Raw genomic sequence first — 21,476 nt, forward strand, 5'->3', positions numbered from 1 at the left:
TGACAGCCTGATTCAGAGCTTGAACTCACAAACTTCGAGATTATGACCTGAGCCGAAGTCGGACGCTTAACCGACTGAGCCACAGGGTATTTTCTAATGAAGTAAGCATCAGAGAAGTCATGTTCTCTAAGGGATTATTTCCAATTCAAATAGGTATTTCAGGGGTGCCTGGGTGGCTCAGTCGATTAAGTGTCTGACTTCGGCTCAGGTCATGATCTCACAGTTCGTGGCTTCAAACCCTGCATCAGGCTCTGTGCTGACAGCTGGGAGCCTGGAGCCTGCTTCGGATTCTGTCTCCCTCTGTCTCTGCCCCTCCCTGCTCACACTCTGTCTCTCTCCCTCTCTCTCTCAAAAAAAAAAAAAGAAACAAAAAAACAAAAAAAACAAAAAAAAAATAGGTATTACAAATAAGATTTCTTTTACCAAATCTTCCCAGTTATTGAGACAGAAATCTCACAGTACAATCAGAAGTTTCCTTTTCTTGCTTCTTTATTTGGGATAAGGTGGTAAAATCACCAAATGGTAAATCTCAGAGGGTTCCAGAGGAACATCTGATTAGGCCATTTACTTTTATGAGCAAGCCAAGACCCGGACATTCAGTTATTTGCTAAAGGTCCTTCTGTGCAAAGGTAGCATATGCCGAAAATTGCGTGGTCATTTTGCTTCCTGGTAGTGGTAATGAAAAATAAGTTATTTGAGCCGGGCAGCTAGCTTCTATAATACATACCCCAATGGATAGTCTTTGTCGAATTCAAACTTAGTTAAATGTGTAATAACCTAGGCCATTTGATTTCCAGACACTTTCAAAAGGAAACCACCTTTTAACCTAACACTTGAAGAATTCTGTAAAGTAACTCATCTTTTTTTTCTAACCGGACGGCAGTTCTGTTGAACTTGTGTTCTCTAATTACAACACACTGACCGTTATTCCGTTCTTAGACTACTGCCCCCATTTTTGATGGCCGAGGGAAAGAATTAGGAAAGGAAAGTTGAGGAAAGGAAACAATCTTGTGGAAAATCTTGGTCTTCCAGAAAAAGTTCTCTTTCCTCAGTTTTTCGGCAAAAGCCTCTAATAGGTTACTTATGGCATAAATCATTTAGGAGCCTTCAGACCGTTTTCAAGCCATTTGGCAACATGAACACAAAGAAGGCGTGTAATTTACAAGATAAATGTCCCGTCTTTGAAAAGTCCACGACTGCCATATCAATTTTCTGTCCTTGTCATGGGCAGGTGAGGTGACTATTTGGGGCACACCGCGTTCTTTCCGAACACAAGCCCTCATCGCCCTTTTCTTCTACGATGTCATCACACAACTTCACATCAGCCTCCTCTTTTGAAGGGTGGTGTGTACATCCCGAGGGCATTTCGTAACCACAACTGCGGTGAGCTCGCCTCCATCGTTCCTGTTAGTATGGCATTTGTTGACTCTACCGGAAACGTCTTCCTAGAATCAACCACATGTGTTGGAAAATCCCTTTCCTTCCAATGCAGAAACAGCCAGAGGCTGGGAAGACAGCGTTTGGCAAAACGGTATCGCCAGTTCCCAGCTGAGAACAGAGGCTGTAAGAAAACGGTAGAGAAGGAGACAGAAGGAGATCCCGTTCTCCCGGACGATGCCATCGCTCTGGGAAGATGGATCCCTTACGGGAAAACCGAAAAACCTCCTCAGATAAACACCAGCTGAAAGGCATCCGTTGGCTTCGCTGAGGCTTTACCACCCCCAAATTGTCATTATGCGGCGAAAACGGCATTTGGATGAGAGGAGGCATTGCAGAGTCGGGGAAGGCTGGACTCCGCGATGTGACCTGGATTCTCATCAGCTCCCCAGCTGGTGTCCTTAATTCAAGGTTAAGGACCTCAGTCTCCTTGGCTATTAAATACAGGAATTGGACCAGAGGGCCAAGGTCTCCTTTAATCAAAAAGTCAGACGTCGTATAGGATGGTCCTGTCATGACCCTAACACAAGTATTACAACTTCTACGTTTTAGTTTTAGATGCTAGTGCCAGTAAAGTCTTTATGTTTTCAGTGCATGAAGAATTAATAAGCAAAGAGAAAAATTCCATTTTAGGTTATTTCCTGCTAATGAAAGGCTTCCTGCTGACTATAAAAACAGGTGCTTGTGCCATCTGCTGGTAGTTCTAGAACCTGCCTGAGCTTTCAGATTTTAAGGGTCCATTTCCTTTTCCCCACGTGGCCCCCAAAAGCTTTCTAAATGTTTTCTGATCTCCACACAAAGTATGTGTAAATGCCACGAGAGCTGGCCTTAGTCTAACAATAATTAAAGTAGTGAGTTTTTATTCATACACTTCCACGAGTTTCTCCAAAGAGGGACTGATGCATACGGTTTTAAAATAAGACGTCTAGATTGAACTCGTTGACATAAGTAAGTGGGGCGTGTGCACTCTAACTACATAGTATTTATAATGCAGTCCCTTCCCCACCTCCAGACTCCCTCCAGGAAGCGATAGCAGCTTCCACGGCTACAGCCGCCCAACTGTTCCTTCCCAGACGTGGAAAGGGACCTTCCCCAAAATAGCCCCGTGAGGGGTGGTGCATATGCAGACATCGCTGTGCCAGGGGACGGGAGGCAGCGAGCAGCACGGCAGAACGGATCATTTACCTCCAACTTACGATGAATAAACATCTGTTAATGAACAAAGAACAAAGACAATGTCTTCTCGGGGGAAATATGAGTGCACTTTAGGCAGAATTATCAAAGGAATAAAGAAAGGAATCTTCCATTATTCACCACTTAAAGGTCCCCGAAGTTATGTGTCTTTCAACAACCTAGAGCTGCATTTGAAGATGTTCTGATTAGGGGTGCCTGGGTGGCTCAGTCGGTTGAACACCTGACTTCGGCTCAGGTCATGATCTCCCCGTTTGTGAGTTTGAGCCCCACGTCGGGATCTGTGCTGTCAGCACGGAGCCTGCTCTGGATGCTCTCTCTGCACCTCCCCCACTCATACTCTCTCCCTCAAAAAGGAAAAAAAAAAATGACGAAGATGTGCTGATTCATGGAACACTTGTCCCTTTTGTAGTAAACAAAAAGATAACATTGTTTTGGTGACTTTTTATGGCTCTAATATTGAAAAATCTAGCCGTATCCCTTCATCGCCCTTCCGGTAAGGCTGGCCTGCGGATCCTTCTCTAGAAGAGTCTCGGGTCTGGGTGGATCACAGGTGCGAGCCAGGTGCACACACTGAAGGTGATAAGCAGGAGGGCATCTTTTCATTCCAAAATCCCTCTGTGAAGGGAGCGCGTGAGGGATTCCAAACTCCACAAATGGTATATAGTCACCTCATAATACCTGGAAGGGACCAGGCAGCTAAACCCTGGCTTTGCCAAGAAACGGGACGGCACCAAGATCCCATGGCGTGTTTTAAAATCGAATCTACATTCAGTTTAGCTCCCGGAGAGCTGCTGACATCGTTCACGTGCGTGGCTGACTTTTGACAAATGATTCAGGGGCTTTCTGCTGGAATGCCAGCCTCGCTTGCCTGAACTCCTTTCAAATCTATGACAGCCTGTGATCTAATCACAGCCCGGGGGAGGTAGCGAGCACTCAGGAAACACAAACCAATGTTTTCGTATGCCTGGAGAACATGATCGGCCTCGGTGAGGTTGTGCAATTCAGATGGCCTGCACCGTGATTCGCCACGATCTGCCTTATCTCTTCCTTCGTTCCCATCCATTCCCCCTCTACCGGCGGGACGGTAGGCGAAGTGCAAGGGAAGCCGTGGGACTAATGGATGGGGCAGGAATAGAGATCCATTAAAAGGCCCCTCTGCTCAAGGCGGTTGCCTTCCCAGGGCTACCCCCCACGCTTCCTGAATAAAAGACACTTCATGTCAGAACAGCCCAATCATATCTACACCTTCCGTGTCTCGATCCATGGTCGAGTCAGCAGGTTTGAAGGCATGCCTTTCTAGATTGTTTTGGGGGGGCTTTCTACATGTCATGGGAAAATATTTAATTGGCTTAGATAGAGACAGGGTAGGTAGGTGGAAGACCAAATATTTAAATCTGGTCTGATGCTTTCAAAGGAAAATCATCCTGGCCCCAGACCTCATCTTGCTTAACATATTAGGCCTCGGCAATCAGATGAATGAAAATGTCAGGAAGGGACATAATCAAATCCAACTAGCGACTGCAGAGGCCATGCCTTATTAAATAAGGCCACAGCCCGGAGGACCCTGGAAACCCATTGCCCTAACTCAGGTTCCCTTTGCGGCCAGAGAGCCAGCCCTAAGCAAGGAGAGAATTGGAAATAACAGATTTGAGCATGATCGGTTTGAAACCACCTACCCCGTTAGAAGGTATCTTCAAATTCAATGTTTCTTTTCCTTTTCTTAAGAAACGATCCCCTTCTTCCAGCTTTATTGAGAAACAACTGATACACAGCATTGTGTAAGTGTAAGGGTGCCACCTGCTGATTTGATAAACTTGTGTGTTGCAGAATGATTACCACCTTAGAATTAGCTACCACCTCATCAGGTCACATGATCGCCATTTCTTTTAGTAATGAGAACAGTTAAGATTTACTCTCTCGGGAGCTTCCAAGAATAGGATACAGCATCGCTAACCATAATCACCACGATGTACGTTAGATCCCATTAGATGTACATTAGACCAGACTTAACTGGTCTTATAACTGCAAGTTGGTACACCTTGACCAATATCTCCTCATTCCCCCCACCCGCTAGCCCCTGGTATCCATTTCAAAGTGTAAATGGAGGGGTGCCTGGGTGGCTCAGTCAGTTGAGTGTCTGACTCTTGATTTCGGCTCAGGTCATAATCTCACGGTTCGTGAGTTCAAGCCCTGCGTCGGGCTCCAAGTTGACCATGCAGAGCCCGCTTGGGATTCTCTCTCCCTCTCTCTCTGCCCCTCCCTCTCTCTTTTGCTCTCTCTCTCAAAATAAATAAATAAACATTTTAAAAAGTGAAATAAAAATTAAGAAATGTAAACGTACTCTCAATACCTATGCAAACGTAACACCTTCGATGATCTTTGTAAATCTTTGTCAATTCGCATGCTTTCGATGTTTCAGAATCCAGTCTAATGCTTACATGTTAAGAATCTCTCTCTAAACTTTGTAGTATATAAAATCAATTGAAATGGCCACCTCACATAGAATATCATCTCTGGTTTCTTAGTTCTATCTTCAAGATTGTGGGTTGCTAGCATTCTCAGAAGAACATAGTAGCTAGTGGTTTGCTCTGTGTGTGTGTATGTGTGTGTGTGTGTGTATGTGTGTGTAGGAAACAACAGTACAACTCAAGGTTAAATTTATTTTTCTTTATTTTTTAATTATTAAATCATACACTTACTCATGTACAAGCCTGAGTAAATAGACAAGCATTGTACCCACCACACAATTCTCTTTCAACATTACGGAAATTGGCTTATCCCAGGATGTCTCAAAAGCTTCCTAAACACATGGAATTTAGATAATTACAAAAGGTTTTTGTAATGGAGTCCCTTTCGCAAATCAATATAAAATTGTTAGCTGACCTGAAATGGGGCACAGACCGGAAAGCCATTTGTTTTAATGGAGTCTTAAGAAAAATGTGTAAAAAGGATATGGCTTTACTGTCTACTTAATAAATCAAAACAAGGGATAGTTTGTATAATAGGAAGTGTAACTTTGAGAAAATTTAATTGCATTTTAAAAACAGAAGAATCCTGGATGTTGTTTTGAGAGCCACAAATTTTGTCACTTATCTCTTTAGTATTAATTCTTCTTTAATCCCTCAAACCCAAAAAACTAATAGTAAATTACACCTCTGAATGCTAACAGATACGTGAAGTTGACTATTCCAGCATTTTGAGAAGTACTTGGCACATAAATTTAAAACTCACATATTAATCAAATTAACCCAATATGCAAATCCACATACTAATCCAAAAATCCAATAATAGTTGATTATTGAAAACACCACGGCTTTAGAGAAGTCAAACGCACACAAGACTGTTCAAATTTCTAATATGCAGCTTGGAAACGTGGAGTATAAAATTTACTTTGCTGCCAGAATTTGTTTCTTCCTAAACCTCAGAAGAATTCTGATGTCTTAAGTTGAAGACAATATTTCAGGTTATGGTTAAAATCATGGGTTTGTATTCTGCCTGTGATTCGTACTGGCTTCAAAACTGGGAACTAAGAGGAAAGAATAGAAACACATCAAAACTTTTTGAAGAGTCCTTTTTTTCTTACTTCAAGAAGTAAACTGCACTCGATACCCCATTGGGTAAAGTAAAAAGCATCTAAGACACGAGAAAATTTATTTAATAATATTTTCTACATTAACAGCGAGATCTAAAGTCCTTGAAATATTATTTGGCTTTTTCTTTTCTATTTAAAGTATGAAATGTCTCTTCCTGGTTTTGGAATCGGTAAACAAGTACAGTGCTATCAGCAGCTTGGTATGGATACAATCAGATTCTTTAAAACATTCTTTTTTTTTTCCTGTTTCTTTTTTAGGGTTTCCTGTTGGCCTGTCACGCTGTGGTCTCCCATCCCTTAAAAACCATATGGGGAAGTAATAAAGTGCATCCCTCTGTCCACAGATAAGCAGTGTTTGTGAAATGGCCGAGAGCAAGAGTGAGAGCTCATTATAACTGGTGACATGTGGTCATTCAGTCATTCAGAGCAAGGGACAAGACCAGCACACAGGAAACACCCGTGAAAAAGGACAATGGATAATGGGCAGTGTAACAGTTTAGTTTTTCACAAAACACAAAAGAAGCCAGACGTGACCTTAGACGAAATACCAAGTGCAGCGACATGGCTATGAATTGCCACTTACAACAGGCTCCCTGCAAGGACTAGGAAGCAGAGTCGGGACTTTGCGTCTCCACAATGGGTTTTTCTTTAGCACCAAATCCTGCACTTGGGAGCGCCCCTTAGAGTAAGAAGAATCAAGGGCCTTGAGCCTCAGGCATTGACATCTTTCAAGGATTTCCTTCCCGGGGAATTTCCAAGACGTGTAAACATATGCTTGAGGACTTAGCTCCACCTACAGGAAGCAGGAGATAAAACAAATTCGTTGTACAAGTACACACCCAAATAGGAAGAGAAGGTGGCTTTTGCTTCTTGCAAAGGATGGTTTGGGCTGAGAAATTTCCAGAGAAGAAAAGGGAACGTAGACAATACACATGTGCCTCATTCATTACTGAGGCTTTGGAGCAACTTTAGATTTTTCTTTATAAATTTAAAAAAAAAGTGTGCATGTAGGTTTATCCTCCGTTAGAATAAAATTAAGAAGGACCATTGTGCTGAAGGATGTCGATAGTAGGGAGCCTATGCGAGTGGGGGGTGGGAGTATATGGGAAATCTCTGTATTTTCCTCTTAATTCTGTTGCCAACCTAAAACTGCTCCGGAAAATAGTCTTTAAAAAAACAAAACAAAACAGGGGTGCCTGGGTGGCTCAGTCGGTTGGTTAAGCATCCGACTTCAGCTCAGGTCATGATCTCACAGTTCATGAGTTGGATCCCCGCATCGGGCTCTGTGCTGACAGCTTAGAGCCTGGAGCTGCTTCGGATTCTGTGTCTCCCTCGCTCTCTGCCCCTCCCCCGCTCATGCTCTGTCTCTCTCTCCTTCAAAAATAAATAAAAACATTACAAAAACAATTTTTTTAAGAAAAAGAATACAGTGTAACAATGTAACAGTAAAACTATGTATGAAAGCTGGATATTTGTTTGAAATGAAAATAAGCATCTCCATAACGTACAAGTTTTAAAAAAACTAGTAAATGCCACAAACATCACATCTAGGGGGAAAAGAAGGTTTTTTATTAATTAGCTGCCAACATACCTCTATAATGCTTTAGCCTGCATTTTTGATTTTGACTATATTCTCGTTGACCACCTCTTCATATGGCAACGCTTTTCTAACACAATGTTTAGATTATAAATTACATAATTTGTAGTATAAATTATATTATATTATAAAATTACATTATACTATTATGTTAGATTATATTATTATGTTATATATTATTATATTATATATTACATTATAAATTACATTACATTATAAAAAACAGTTCCATTTTTTTCTGCAGCCACGCTGGCCAGAATTTGAGTTTTTGTTATCGTCGGTTTTGAGAAGCTCACGTCACCTTCACAATTCATTGTTGAAGGTTTGTGGACATTTTTAGGATTCTCGTCAAATTTGAGGACGTCTTTGCCAAGCTCACTTCAGCCGTAGGACTTCAGAGCATCTCAAGAATTCTTGTGCAGCGACAGACCGTAAGTACTCTGCATTAACAACACTTCAACCGTCACATGTAACATTCGAGAACTCTGGAAAAAACAAAGAGTCCAACCTTTTCTGGCATCCACAAGAGCAAACGGCAAACCACGTGTCCCACTGAGACTATATCACGGAATCAGATGGCTCTTGGATTCACACAGTGTCACCGGGACATTTGCTTTTATAGGACATTTTCTGTGCACGCCGCTCGGTCTGCGCTGCCGTGTGCATGCGTCTCTCCAGAATTTGTATGTTGAAGTCTGAGTCCCAAAGGGAGGGTATGTGGAGGCGGGGTCTTGGGGAGGTGATTCGCCCATGAGGGTGGAGCCTGCAGGTGGGATCAGTGCCCTCCTAAGAAGAGACACAACAGAGGTGGCCGCAGGTGGGAAGACAGGGAGAAGGCAGCTGTCCCACACCCAGAGAAGGAATCCCAGCCCCCACACCTGGGGGACATCAACTCCTGTTGCTTAAGCCCCCGGGTCTGTGGTATCTTTATTATGGCAACCTGAGCAGGCTGACGCCGTCGGGGACCATGCGACGCTGTGAAGACACCATCGATGCCTGACTGCAGAGTTTGGGACTTAAATACACAAAGCCAGGCACCAGGGTGGCAAGGACAATTCACCACCGCAGTAGGGAAGGAGGTCTGGTGTAGACCGGACTCCCCTTCTGATGGGGGTTTTGGGATGGTGGGGGAGGGGGGACGGTTCAGAGAGGACAGCCAAGAAAGGATTCTTGAAGACAGCTTTGGTGCAAAAAAAAATGGTGATTTTACTGAAGCAACAAGGTCAGGGCCCATGGGAAGGAAGAGCTGCCCTGGGACCGTGAGGAAAAACTGACTATATACTATGGAGCTGGGGGAGGTAAAGTCAAGGGGAAGTTTCCAAGGAGATTTTCATAGGCTAAAGAAGACTCCCAGGATGCTGGAGGCCTAGCTATTGTCAAGCTAGGGTTGTTTTTCCCTCTAGCAAAGCATTAACATTTAGACAGTAGGGGGTTCCTGGAGAAATGTTTTGCTCTGCCAGCCTCAAGTTAATTTGTCAACGGGCTGCAGATTATAAGGAAATTTAATTTTATCTGCCATTTCCTTCTGCCTTTGTTTCCCACATCACTTTGACTAGTATAGAGGTCACCAGGCATTTTAGAGGGAGACTGAGGGGGGCAGAGAAGGGCGAACTGGGCTTAGTGGGGTCACAGAAGTGAAAAGTCACACGGGTTGGTCAGTGCAAACACAATTAGGCCCATTGTGTCTGCTCCCTGGCGATTATCAAGGTTGGGGGGCTCTCCCCACCGAGACCGGGAGATGGGCCCTACCCCTCCTGACGATTACATTTTAAAGGAATGGGTTTCGCGTCCTTGAGAAAGACATTTCTGGCAGCCATTTCCACGCGCAAATGTTAAAAAATGGTTGAATTACATAAATACTTCTCATTAAACCCAAACTAAATGAATCCCTGACTCACCTTCCCTGTAGCCATATCCTCAAGCTCTCCACCCACAGGAACAGAGCAGGGAGGGACATCGGAGTGGAAAGAGGCAGTGGCCTTCTATGTTCACAAATTTTATAAAACACCTTGCCCTGGGGAAGCACTGATTGAGCTTCTTCCAAGATTCTGGAGGGGTCTGTACAAGGGGTCTGTACGTCGTTGCAGTTCTGGGTAATTCTGCCTGTGGGCGTGGGTTTCAATCCCCTTCTTCCCAGTAACATCAAGCCCTCTGTGACTATTCGTCCAGCCCACATAACAGTGCTTCCCCGGGCTGGATTCCAATGTGAAGAAGGGGGAAGACGGGCTGATGTCCTTCTCACCTTCTGCCTTCCGTCTTGCAGGAGGTTCATTGACAAGCAAAATGTCTACACTCGAAGACGCTCAAAGATGCTCTGTCCGCCAGAAACTACAAATAACATATTCCACTTTCCCAAAGTTATATTTTATTGTTTCTGAAATAACCCCTTGAAGAACTAACACTGGAGATGTTCTTAACCAACCCAGGCTAAGAAATTCACCATGAAATTCCTTCAGAGAGCATCAAGCAGAGACAACGTGGACACATTCTTCTACCCGTTGAAGGACTTGCAAATGTCTAAGAGCAAAGGCCTAATTTTTCATCATTAAGTCGTCTAACTCCAAAATTGGGTTCAAAATGCTCCAGTTGTACAGGACTACTGCCTTGTTTATGTATCCAGTCTTCATTTTCCAAATGGAAGCACGGCTCAAACTAAAGAAACCGCTTTTAGGCTAATCCATTGAAATAACAAAGATGATGCAGTACAGACCTCAATCCCACATGAATTTATACAGAAATTGTAGCACACATGTGAAATTACACATCGTTTCCTCCAAGAGCAATGAGAGGATCCACCCAAAGAGAAATCCCAATCTCTACCTCGGGGACCCTATGCTTAGTCTCCTTCAGCTTTCCATTACTTATGCATAAATGATAAAGTCGTAAATTGGAAGGCTCTGCTCTGTTCAGTAATGCATTCCAGCTGTCATATGGTTTAGAAATAAGTTTCAAAACATTTCTAGCAAGCACATTGTAGGAATTCTAGTTAAATGTAGTAGATTTTATTTTTTAATGTTTATTTATTTTTGAGAGACAGAGAGACAGAACGCAAGTGGGGAGGGTCAGAGAGAGGGGGACACAGAATCCGAAGCAGGCTCCAGGCTCTGAGCTGTCAGCACAGAGCCCGACACAGGGCCTGAACCCACAAACCACGAGATCACGACCTGAGCCAAAGTTGGACGTCCAACCGACTGAGCCACCCAGCCGCCCCAGAAGTAGTAGATTAAATACATGCTCGTGTATGTCTGCTCCTTCTGGAAGTCCTACTAAAATGACAGAAAAGCATAAACCCCCAGAGAAAGTGAATGAAGGAGAGGCAGCCGTGGACAAGAGATGTTCACAAATCTTTGAAGGAAAGAAAGCAGACAGAGAGTGGAAATGGACTTCGTGGAACAGAGAAGCTGAATCCTGAGTGGATTTTTCACCGAAGAGCTTGAGAAAGATCAGGAATCAGAAGTATATGGTACTACATACAGGTGGAGAAGAGGGGACTCAAAACCAGGGTGACTGATGGCATGAGCACAGAGCGATGAGGGATGCAGGATCCCTTCCCCTTCCGAGCCTGGTGGCTCTGCCTCTCCCCTCCAGGGGGACTCGGCACCCCAGCAGATACCATGTATGGACATACATAGGCCTGAATGTAAAACTAAGGAATTAAGCTAAAGATCATGACCTCAACTGCATGATCTTTGTCTTCCCCCTGCTCAACTCCTACGATCAAAAGTTGATCTGCCCTCAGGCAGAAGATAGGGACAAAATTTGGTCTCAGAGGAAAAATTTTAAAGTCTACAATTTTTTGTATCTTTGCCTCCAGCAAGAGAATGAATGGATCCATATCCAACCACACGCCGACTCCGCTGTGAACACAGAGCTTTTAATTCACTTTTTAAGGATCCACTTTTAAACATCAACAGATAGTTAAACATTAACAGATATTTCAAGAAAACTTCCTAGGAGAAAGCAAGGAGCAAAAAAGTTTTTGAAGAGAAAACAATTTTGTAAAGTAGAAAACATTCAAAAAGTACAGTTAACACCCTCAAGAGAATAAGAGAACACAGTGAATCTTGATATTCCACAAAAATCTTGATATTGAATGCAAATAAATTGGAAATTTAAGATATCATAATAAATATAAAACAATTTGTCTGAATATAATCAAAACAGTGTTTCATAAACTTGACATCCAGTCTGAAGCATATGGAAAGTCCACTTGGGTGATTAAAGAATGACCAAATATTTACAATGTCCTATAACTCACCTTAAGAGGAGGGAAAATACATGACAAAATAGGAGGGAAATTGGAGAATAACAAAGACCAACAAACCCATGTTTGCTATTTAACCTTGTTTGGAAAAAAAAATCTGATATGAATGCTGTGTACAAAGAACGATCTCCAAACGATGTCTACGTGAAAGAATATAGTCTGAGACTTGGTTCCTCTTAACAAGTCGATGAAGAGTTGGCTCCATATTTTCATGGACCACTTGAAATCTGATATAAAGCCAACTCTGACTGATATGGGGATATGTTAGTCAAGCTATCTGATGATAGAAGAATCATACATGTAGGTTTCAAGCGATAAACAATGAAACATAAGTGACTATCGTTGAGAAGGCCAAGACAGTGTTAATCTTACTCAAGAGTCCTGTGAATCCTTAAAAGAATGGGTATGTATGAAGGCAGTTTAAAGGGTTAATATAAATATTGTTAGAAAAGATGTCTGTGGTTAGACTTAATCAGTTTTCAAGCATTAAGTAGTCAGTTGGAGTGGCTTGGACAGACACAAGTCAATGGTGTCTTGGAGCCATTTCATTTCCCAATATGAGGGTTTGGGTCTGTGTTTTTTGTTATTGTCATACAAGTTTATGACCATCAACAATATATAAACTCTCATATCAGCCTTTTACATTTCTTTTGCAAATAGGTCCTTTTCTTTTCAAAGTACCCTCCAGGAAGGGTATTATGCTAAGTGAAATAAATCAGTCAGAGAAAGACAGTTATCATATGTTTTCACTCATATGTGGAACTTGAGAAAAGTAACAGAAGACCGTGGGGGAAGGAAATGGGGAAAAAATAATTTCAGAGAGGGCGGCAAACCCATAAGAGATTCTTAAATATAGAGAACAAGCGGAGGGTTGATGGGGGGTGGAGGGAGAGGGGAAATGGGTGATGGGCATTGAAGAGGGCACTTATTGGGATGAACACTGGGTGTTATATTAAGCGATGAATCATGGGAATCTACCCCCGAAAACAAGAGCACACTGTATACACTGTATGTTAGCTAACTTGGCAATAAATTATATTAAAAAAAAAATACCCTCCAGGAGCTGAATGAGACTGTCATGACGGAGTCCCAGAACCCCAAGTTCAAGACTCTGCAGAAGCGGGGGGGTACTTGACGCTTGCTGAGAAAAAACAGGCAATGTTCAGCTGTTTGTGCCTATGCAGGCATGACACCTGCTATGGCCATTATCTCTTGAAACCCAGGTGAGATGAGCGACAGCCAAATGACACAAACACAAACACAGAGACCTATGTCCAGTGGGCTATGGAGTGTGGATCCTAGTAGACAAGCTCAAGGCTGGTGAATGGGGGACGTGTGAATCAGGAGAAAACACTCTTAATCTCCCCAGTTTCCTCTTAAGTGGCATTTAACATCACTTTCTGACATTTGTGCTCCCTCCTGTTGACGAGGTCCTCAAGCCCTGACAGAACCTTCTCAATGGACGGTCTCAACCATTTGTACGTGATTGTGATTTTCACTGCATCTGACATCAACCCCAAAGTGCTTGCACGGATAATCTAGGACCATAAAGCAAGAGACCCAAGAAGGAAATGTTGGCTTCAGAAAACAGGGCGAACTTTGAGGCAGAGAAGACGCAGAGAGCATTGGCAGTTTATCAGTGAAATCTCCACTGTGTGTGTTCCTACCACTGAGCAGCCCTAAGTTTGTCAACAAAGAAACCCTAACAGTGGTAGGTAATTCAGAAGACTGCACACAGTCTGACACGATGCATTAACCAGAGCAGGAAAATTAGGTGTGTGTGCTTGACCTTTGACATTCTAAATAAACTTGGAAAAGAAATGCATTCTTTTTTGGTAGTCTGTTTGACACATAATTTTAATCCATTTATCACACAACCCAGCTGACTGTGCGGTCACAGGGCAGCCCTTCAAATATTTGAGAACACCCGTAATGTTTCAACACTTCCTCCACGAGTTTCTGTTTGACTGGATCAACATCACAAGGTCTTTTAACCATGAGTCATGTAAAATACGGTTGACTGTCTCCATTGTTTGAGAATGTTCCTGTAGGCGTTTGCTGCTTGGCCATTATCCCATGTAAAGTTGTGTTCTTTTCAAGGTAAATGAGAAGTTTTGGAGAAAACTTACTCAAGAAACTAATGCCGGGCTACCCATTTCATCTTCAACGGGTAAAGAGCTTAGAAGCTATCACTCCCATTTTTACAACACGGAAGAAGCTAGACAAACCGCAAGCAAGTGACTTTTCTTGGACCCATCAGAGAACCAAGGCTGCAGGGCAACCTGCCATTTTGAAATCTGGAGACTGGAGAATCTGGAGGGCCACAGCCTCTGCTCACATGGACCAGAAGCTTCTGGAGCCATAAACAAAGGATTCCACTTAAATTATAATTTCTACAAACTGCTGAGAGATGGTGTGGAAGCGTAAGAGGTCACAGTCCTAAGGGTGGGGGCTCACACTTTCCTGGCCAAGCCTCAAGGTAACCCAAAAGGTTCTCATGGTAAAGACCCTGGAAAAATAGCACTGTGACTCTGGCAAGGAGAGAGGAAGAGTAATCCAGGTGAAGCCAGAACCTTCTCTGTACCAAAGACCTACCCTTCAGGAGAGAAGACTTGGTTTGCCTTACCTCAGCTGGGGGAGGTCTTTCTTCCACTCCAGCCCATCTAACAGTTATGTTTCACCCAAAGGGATAACACAAAAACATAGTCAGGAGGTGAGGGCATCGAGGAAATAGATGGGGAACTCTACAGAGAAAGAGAGAAAGGGGATGGGGGCCGGGGGTGAGGAGAACTATTCCACAGGAGGAACGCTTGTGAAGGTCACGGCCCAGAGATAAAGCACGAGGGATTTTCAGGGCGGTGAAACTATTCTGGACAACACGACAGTGGTGGACACATGACTTTATGCTTTTGTCCAAACCCATAGAAAACTTTATAGGGCAAAGAATAAGCTTTAATGTATGCAAACTTAAAACAAATCAGTCAGGAGTTATCAGGAGCCCAACATGGAATGCAGAGGGTGACGAAAGTCTAACCGAATTACACACGTATGAAAACATCTCACTGAATGAGGAGGAAAGAAGTGCTGACCTAAGTAACTTTTGAGGTGGGTGTAGTCTGTAAGACTAGAGTCAAGAGAAACCGTACGTAAGTCCTATAGTCTAGTTGACAAAGCTACGCATGTATACTTTCCCACCGGGAAAACCACAATGCACGTACACTGGAACTCAGCAATTAAGTAAATGGATGATAGATGGTGTGAACCAGGTTCTCGCTTCAGGAGTGAGAAGTTACAGATAAGCATTGGAGAAGCCTCGAATGGATGCATGTGATAAACTGAGTTGCAGACAGAACTATAAACTCGTATTCAGCTCGATATAGATACACATGTCTACACACAAGAATATTATAGATCTATGCATATACGTGAGATAGAATACACTCATATATTTCTATGCTCCTGGCAACTAAGAGGACCAAGAAGCAATCACTCCCACCAATGGCAACGTGCACACCCAGCCCCAGATCTGGACTCTAGCAAAAGGAACCAGGCTCTTCAAAGAAATGGCCAATTCCAGGAGTGGTTCAGGAAATACACAAGATGAGCCTGGGGCATGTTCGTAGCACCAAAGAGTAAGAGGAATTCAGCAAGCAACACTGTCAACAGCCGTAACCCCACAAGGCAAGGGGGGTTGAAAGAACACGGGAGACTTCTAGGAGAGTTCCCAATGGCCACAGCTGGAACAATTTGAGCAACGAACTGACTTCCTATTGGATCGTAACCCAAAATATAAAAATAAACATCCGTGAGTCCCTGCCAACAGAAATAAATAATCAAACGAATAAACAAATAAATGAGAAAGAACAAATTCCCATGCAAGAGTATCTCTCATCCTTTATGTAGATGTCTGCACTCAGAGTCAGACTCTAACTGCCACTTTTTTTTTTTAAGTTTATTTATTTTGAGATAGAGCACAGGCGGGGTAGGGGCAGAGAGAGGGAGAGACAGAATCCTAAGCAGGCTCGGGCCATCAGCGCAGAGCCCGACGCGGGGCTCCAACCCACAAACTGTGAGATCATGACCTGAGCCGAGATCAAGAGTTGGACGCTTAACCAACTGAGCCACCCGGGTGTCCCCCTAACTCCCACTTTTTAGGTGTGGGCTGAGCCTGGTGAGTCCCCTTCCAAAGAGGACAGTATACAAAGGTGGACAAAGCGAGTCTGAAAAGCTCTGCTCAGCCAGGGGATCGAGGTTAAATCAACAGTGAGAGTTAACATCAACAATTAATAGTACACAAAAAACTCCAAAACTAAAAGTTTATTTTTTTTAAAATGCCTGTTAGTTTCTTAAATACATACAAGGTTTTTTGGTTTTGTGTGTTAGTCATTTGACATTTAATGTACAAAAACATTTTGCAATAGGCAGTCACGGAACATTAAAAATTACTGATTCACAATTTTTCAATGGGAGTAACATGTTAATGTTTATCTGAGTCACATCTCTCGATTTGGTAGGATTAGAAAAGAACTCATGATCCAAATACATATTTCTAAAATTAAACTCCAATAAAGCAGGCAAAACTTAAGTTCAATATCTAGTATACCTTACTGCAGTCTTCCCAATGTGGTTTTACATGATTTTTCTCTAAAATGCGTAGCTAAAGGATTCCTCCTGTTCTCTGTTTTAAGGTTTTCTTAGCTGGAAATAGGATCTTGGATGGCTCAGGGTTTTGGGCCTCAATTCTCCATTCTGTAAATAAGGATAACAATAGAATTGGTATTTAACCAACAGTTTTATTCAAATAACTCTATAACGGACATTTGCTAGGAAGCATTCAAATAATAAATGGATGTGTAGTTTGACTTTAAGAAGATTGATTTTACTTTTAAAACAGATATTTGAGTCTAGAAAGGTTGGTGCACCAGTCACCAAAAAAAAAAAAAAAAAAAAAAAAAAAAAAAAAAAAAAAAAAAAAACAGAGATAATGGCTAGGAGTTTTGTTTTCTAAATTGTTTTAACATTTGGCTTTGGGTTTTAGCCTGGCATGAACATTACTATTGCCACTGAATATGCATTTCCTCCACGGAGCATCTTATTTCATGCTAAAGAACAAATGGTTAGTAATATACTGCAACATTCCAAATCCTCACTGTAAATCGTCTTTGATAAATGTAAACTGTCATATTTTCTTCCATCCAACAAAGCAAAATAAGAAAGAAATAACCTGAATTATTTTAAGAATATGCTTTTCTTCTTCATTTATATGTTGACATTATTACGCTCGCCCTGTCTCTCTCTTTTATCTGTGGTAATAGTTTTCAGCGAGGAATCCTTTCTGAGCCAAACGGAAATGATACATTATGAGATTACGCCAATGTTGAGAATGGGTAGCAGACAAAGGATTTTAATTTAGCTGGTGAATTCGTCGTATTTTCAGAAACTACGACTATAGTTATTACCTGCCTGGATGTATCATTATTTGCTAAAATTGACATTATACATTCCAACAAAATAAAAATATTCTATTTACAGGTGCGTTCTACACCTTGCTTGTCAAAGTGTGGTCCCTGGATCGGCGCCATACAGGGCTTTTGCGGAACGCACAATCTTATTCCCTACCTGAGATCCACCGAATCAGAATCTTCGTTTAACAAGGTTCCCACATGATGTGTATGCACATTAAATCCTGTACAACTACTCATAGTAGGAGCGATGTTTTCACCAGAATGTGCTGTGCAAAATTCACGTTCATTTTTGAATTTGTTGCTACAGTTGTTGAGGTTCGTCTGTTGTACGTCGTCCCGCCAAAACAGGAACGTAACGGAGTGCTTATCAGCTGCAAGCAGTTGTGTCCTTCAAGAGGACAGTCCATTCTTGACTTTCATCTTCCAATAAAATAGCTTCAAGCGAGTAACATCCCCTCCCTCCAGTGCCATCTTAATCCTAGAATCCACTTCGTCTACCAGTGTTTCCAGGGTCAGCATCTACTAAGTGAGCTCACAGAAAGAGCTTCGGTCTCAAATCTGGTTCTGAGAGATTCCACACGACACACTGCAGGTTGATTCTTCTGGCTTCTACTAGTCAGAAGAGATGAAGTTATTCATACGCTACGGTAACAAATAACTCCTAATCTGAAAGATTTAAAATAGCCAGGTTTATGTCTCATTCATCAAGTGGTACATGCGTGGGGAGGTGGCGGAGGGTGGGGGGCAGGGGGGTGGATGTCACATCATTTTTTTTTTCTTTACTGGATCGTGTCTTTGGTGCTGTATGTAGAAATTCAGGACCAAAGTGAAGGTCCAGTAGGTTTTGTCCAAATTTATTATCTTACGGTTTGGAAAGTCAAAATTCCCAAATAGTTCTCCCTGAGCTAAAATTAGGTCAACAGGGCTGTGCTCCTTGCTGGAGATATTAAGAAGAATGCATGCCTTCTCCAGCTTCTAGAAGCTGCCTGCATTCCATGGCTCACGGCCCTCCCTCTGTCTTCAAAGACATCTTCAAATCGGACACCTCCCTTCCCTTTGTCTCCTTCATCTACTTTCAAGGACCCTTGTAGTTACACTGGGCCCACGGGGAGAATCTAGGAGAATCTCCTTATTTTAAGGTCAACTGATTAGCAATCTTATTTTCATCGGCAACCGTAACTCCCCCTTGCCATGTAACATAACATATTAGCAGATTCTGGAGATCTAGATGTGAATATCTTTGGGGTGGGGGAGCATTACTCTGCCTCCCCCATCCCCGTTATGAAAAAGAACGGATTGTTCTAACAATTGAGAGTCCAATTCAGAGAGAACCATATCAATATAGCACAAAACACAAAAAATTCTTGATAATCTCAGAGATTAATTTTTCTAACATGGTTTCTAATCTATATGAAAAGTACTTGTTTCCGGGGTGCTTGGACGGCTCAGTCAGTTGACCGTCTGACTTCAGCTCAGGTCATGTTCTCATTGTTTGTGTGTTTGAGCCCCCTTGTCGGGCTTTGTACTGACAGCACGGAGCCTGCTTAGGATTCTCTGTCGCCCTCTCTCTCTGTCCCTCCCCAGCTTGCTCTCTCTCTCTCTCTCTCTCTCTCTCTCAAAAATAAATAAACACTAAATTTTTTTTTCAAGAGTACATGTTTCCAACTATCGTGGGAGACCGAAATCAACTAGCATGCAGAGTTTTAAACCAACATTTCTCCAACTGAGCTAGTCCTTAAAATAACTATGGTGCTTGTTAAAACCACAGGTTCTGAGGCACCACATTCCAGACCTACAGAGGAGGGATGTAGGAATCACCGGGCTTCACAAACAAATGCCATGCTTATGAGTCAATCTGGGAGAGGAGAGGACTCTGTGAAAGACACGGACTTCTCAAAATACACTTCTGACAATTAGGGAAGGGAGCCTTGCACATAGGGACCTGACTCTGCATCTGTGGGTAGCAGGTAAAACACCAGTTAGTCAAACCTTGCTGTGTCTTTCAGGACTACACATACTTGTGCATCTTCTAACAAATGATTTTACCAAATAGAACAGCTGGCTTTCGCAACATGTACCTGGAGCCCCAAGACAGGATAATTTTTATAGCCAGAGGCAGTTTTTTTTTTAATTTTTTTTTTAACATTTATTTATTTTTGAGACAGAGAGAGACAGAGCATGAACGGGGGAGGGGCAGAGAGAGAGGGAGACACAGAATCGGAAGCAGGCTCCAGGCTCTGAGCCGTCAGCCCAGAGCCCGACGCGGGACTCGAACTCATGGACCGCGAGATCGTGACCTGAGCCGAAGTCGGACGCTCAACCGACTGAGCCACCCAGGCGCCCCCAAAGGCAGTTTTAAAGTAACGGGGAGCGGTCACTGAGTGTTTACATTAGCCATCTTCCGAATGATGTGTGCATATAAACTCCGTTAGTCCCCTGAGAACGAGGTAAGATAGGAACCAATATTACCTCAGTTTTACATATAAAAATATATCGGAATGTAGAGATTAAGTTACTTCCTCAAAGGCACACATCCTCTAAGCCATAGGGACAGGATTCCACCCCAATAAACTTATCCCAAAGCCCATGACCTCAAACCCACTCAGCCTCTCAGCAAAGGCCGTGTAACATTGCGGTGTTTCAGACTAAACCAAACAGACATTGATCCAAAATTTTAGTTACGAGTCTGTTGATTTTGGATGACCCAAACAGAATAAAGACAATATAACCTCAAGAAATAGCTGCGAAACATCCCATTTAAAAATTCAGTCGTCATGAGGCCACATTGGTGAACCTCCAGGGAAAACCTAATCATCAAGTATCCGATGCGATTTTGTAGGGGAGTATTTCAGAAAATTAAAGCAGGCATTAAGCTTTCGCAAATCAAACATGAGCTTGCAAACAGTTAAAAACACAGCAATCTTGAAATTGTTCCACATTTCCCATCCAGAAAGTACATATTAAGTGAGATTTTATTTTAAATACCTATAAAAATACTGGAACACCGAAATGGAGAACAATTGGCCTGCGAATCGTTTACAATTTGCTCTTAATTGTCCCAGCTACGCAGACAGTATTAAGAGACCATCACGATCGCCAGAACTTTGCCAGGCTAGCTGACTCGTGGAGGCTCGCAGTCTGGACACAAGTGCCAGGAAACTGAGGAGTCTGAACCATACAGCACGTAACGTTTGCTAGCACTTAACGTCACCTCCCAGATCCAGAAAGGACGGGATCGAGACCAGGAACGAACGGATGATGTCACAGGGCCAGGAAAAAGTGTCTTACGTAAATTCCAGTTACAACATGCCTCTCCGAGCTGGGCTGAAACTACATCCGCTGAAACTACTCAGGCAGCTGCTCATGGGATACACATTCCAAGACTATGTGATCTCGACTGGACCCTCGTCCTGTACTTCTCACCCCATCCCCAAATTACCACAGACGTTATAAAGTTCAGATATCAGACATCTTTCACTCTCCCTTGCCTCCTTCCCTCCTTCCTTCTATTTTTTCCCCCATTCTTTCATTCTCTTTGCATCTTAGTTTGGGACGTTTCCCCTTGACGTACTTTCAAGTTTAGTGATTCTCTCTCCAGCCATGTCTACTCCACTGAGGAGCCCATCAAACAGTTTCTACCTCCCAGCTTTTCCTGAACTGTCTCTTACTGCACGTTGTCACTTTCTCCACCAGGGCCCTGACATGTTAATCACAGTCACTGTAAAGAATTCCAAAGTCCGTGTCAGATCGAAGTGATGACATCATCTGATGCTTCTGTTGTCTTTCCAGACCGCACGTTTTCTCACCTTTGAGCATGCTTGTGATTTTTTTTTTTTTAGGGAAAGATATGACCTACTGAGTATTAGGAACTGAGGTAAAGAGACCTTTCGTGTGAGATCCGGGTTGCGTTTATGTTTGTTGTAGCTA

The sequence above is a fragment of the Panthera tigris genome, chromosome B4, assembly GCF_018350195.1.
Source record: "Panthera tigris isolate Pti1 chromosome B4, P.tigris_Pti1_mat1.1, whole genome shotgun sequence".
NCBI lineage: Eukaryota > Metazoa > Chordata > Mammalia > Carnivora > Felidae > Panthera > Panthera tigris.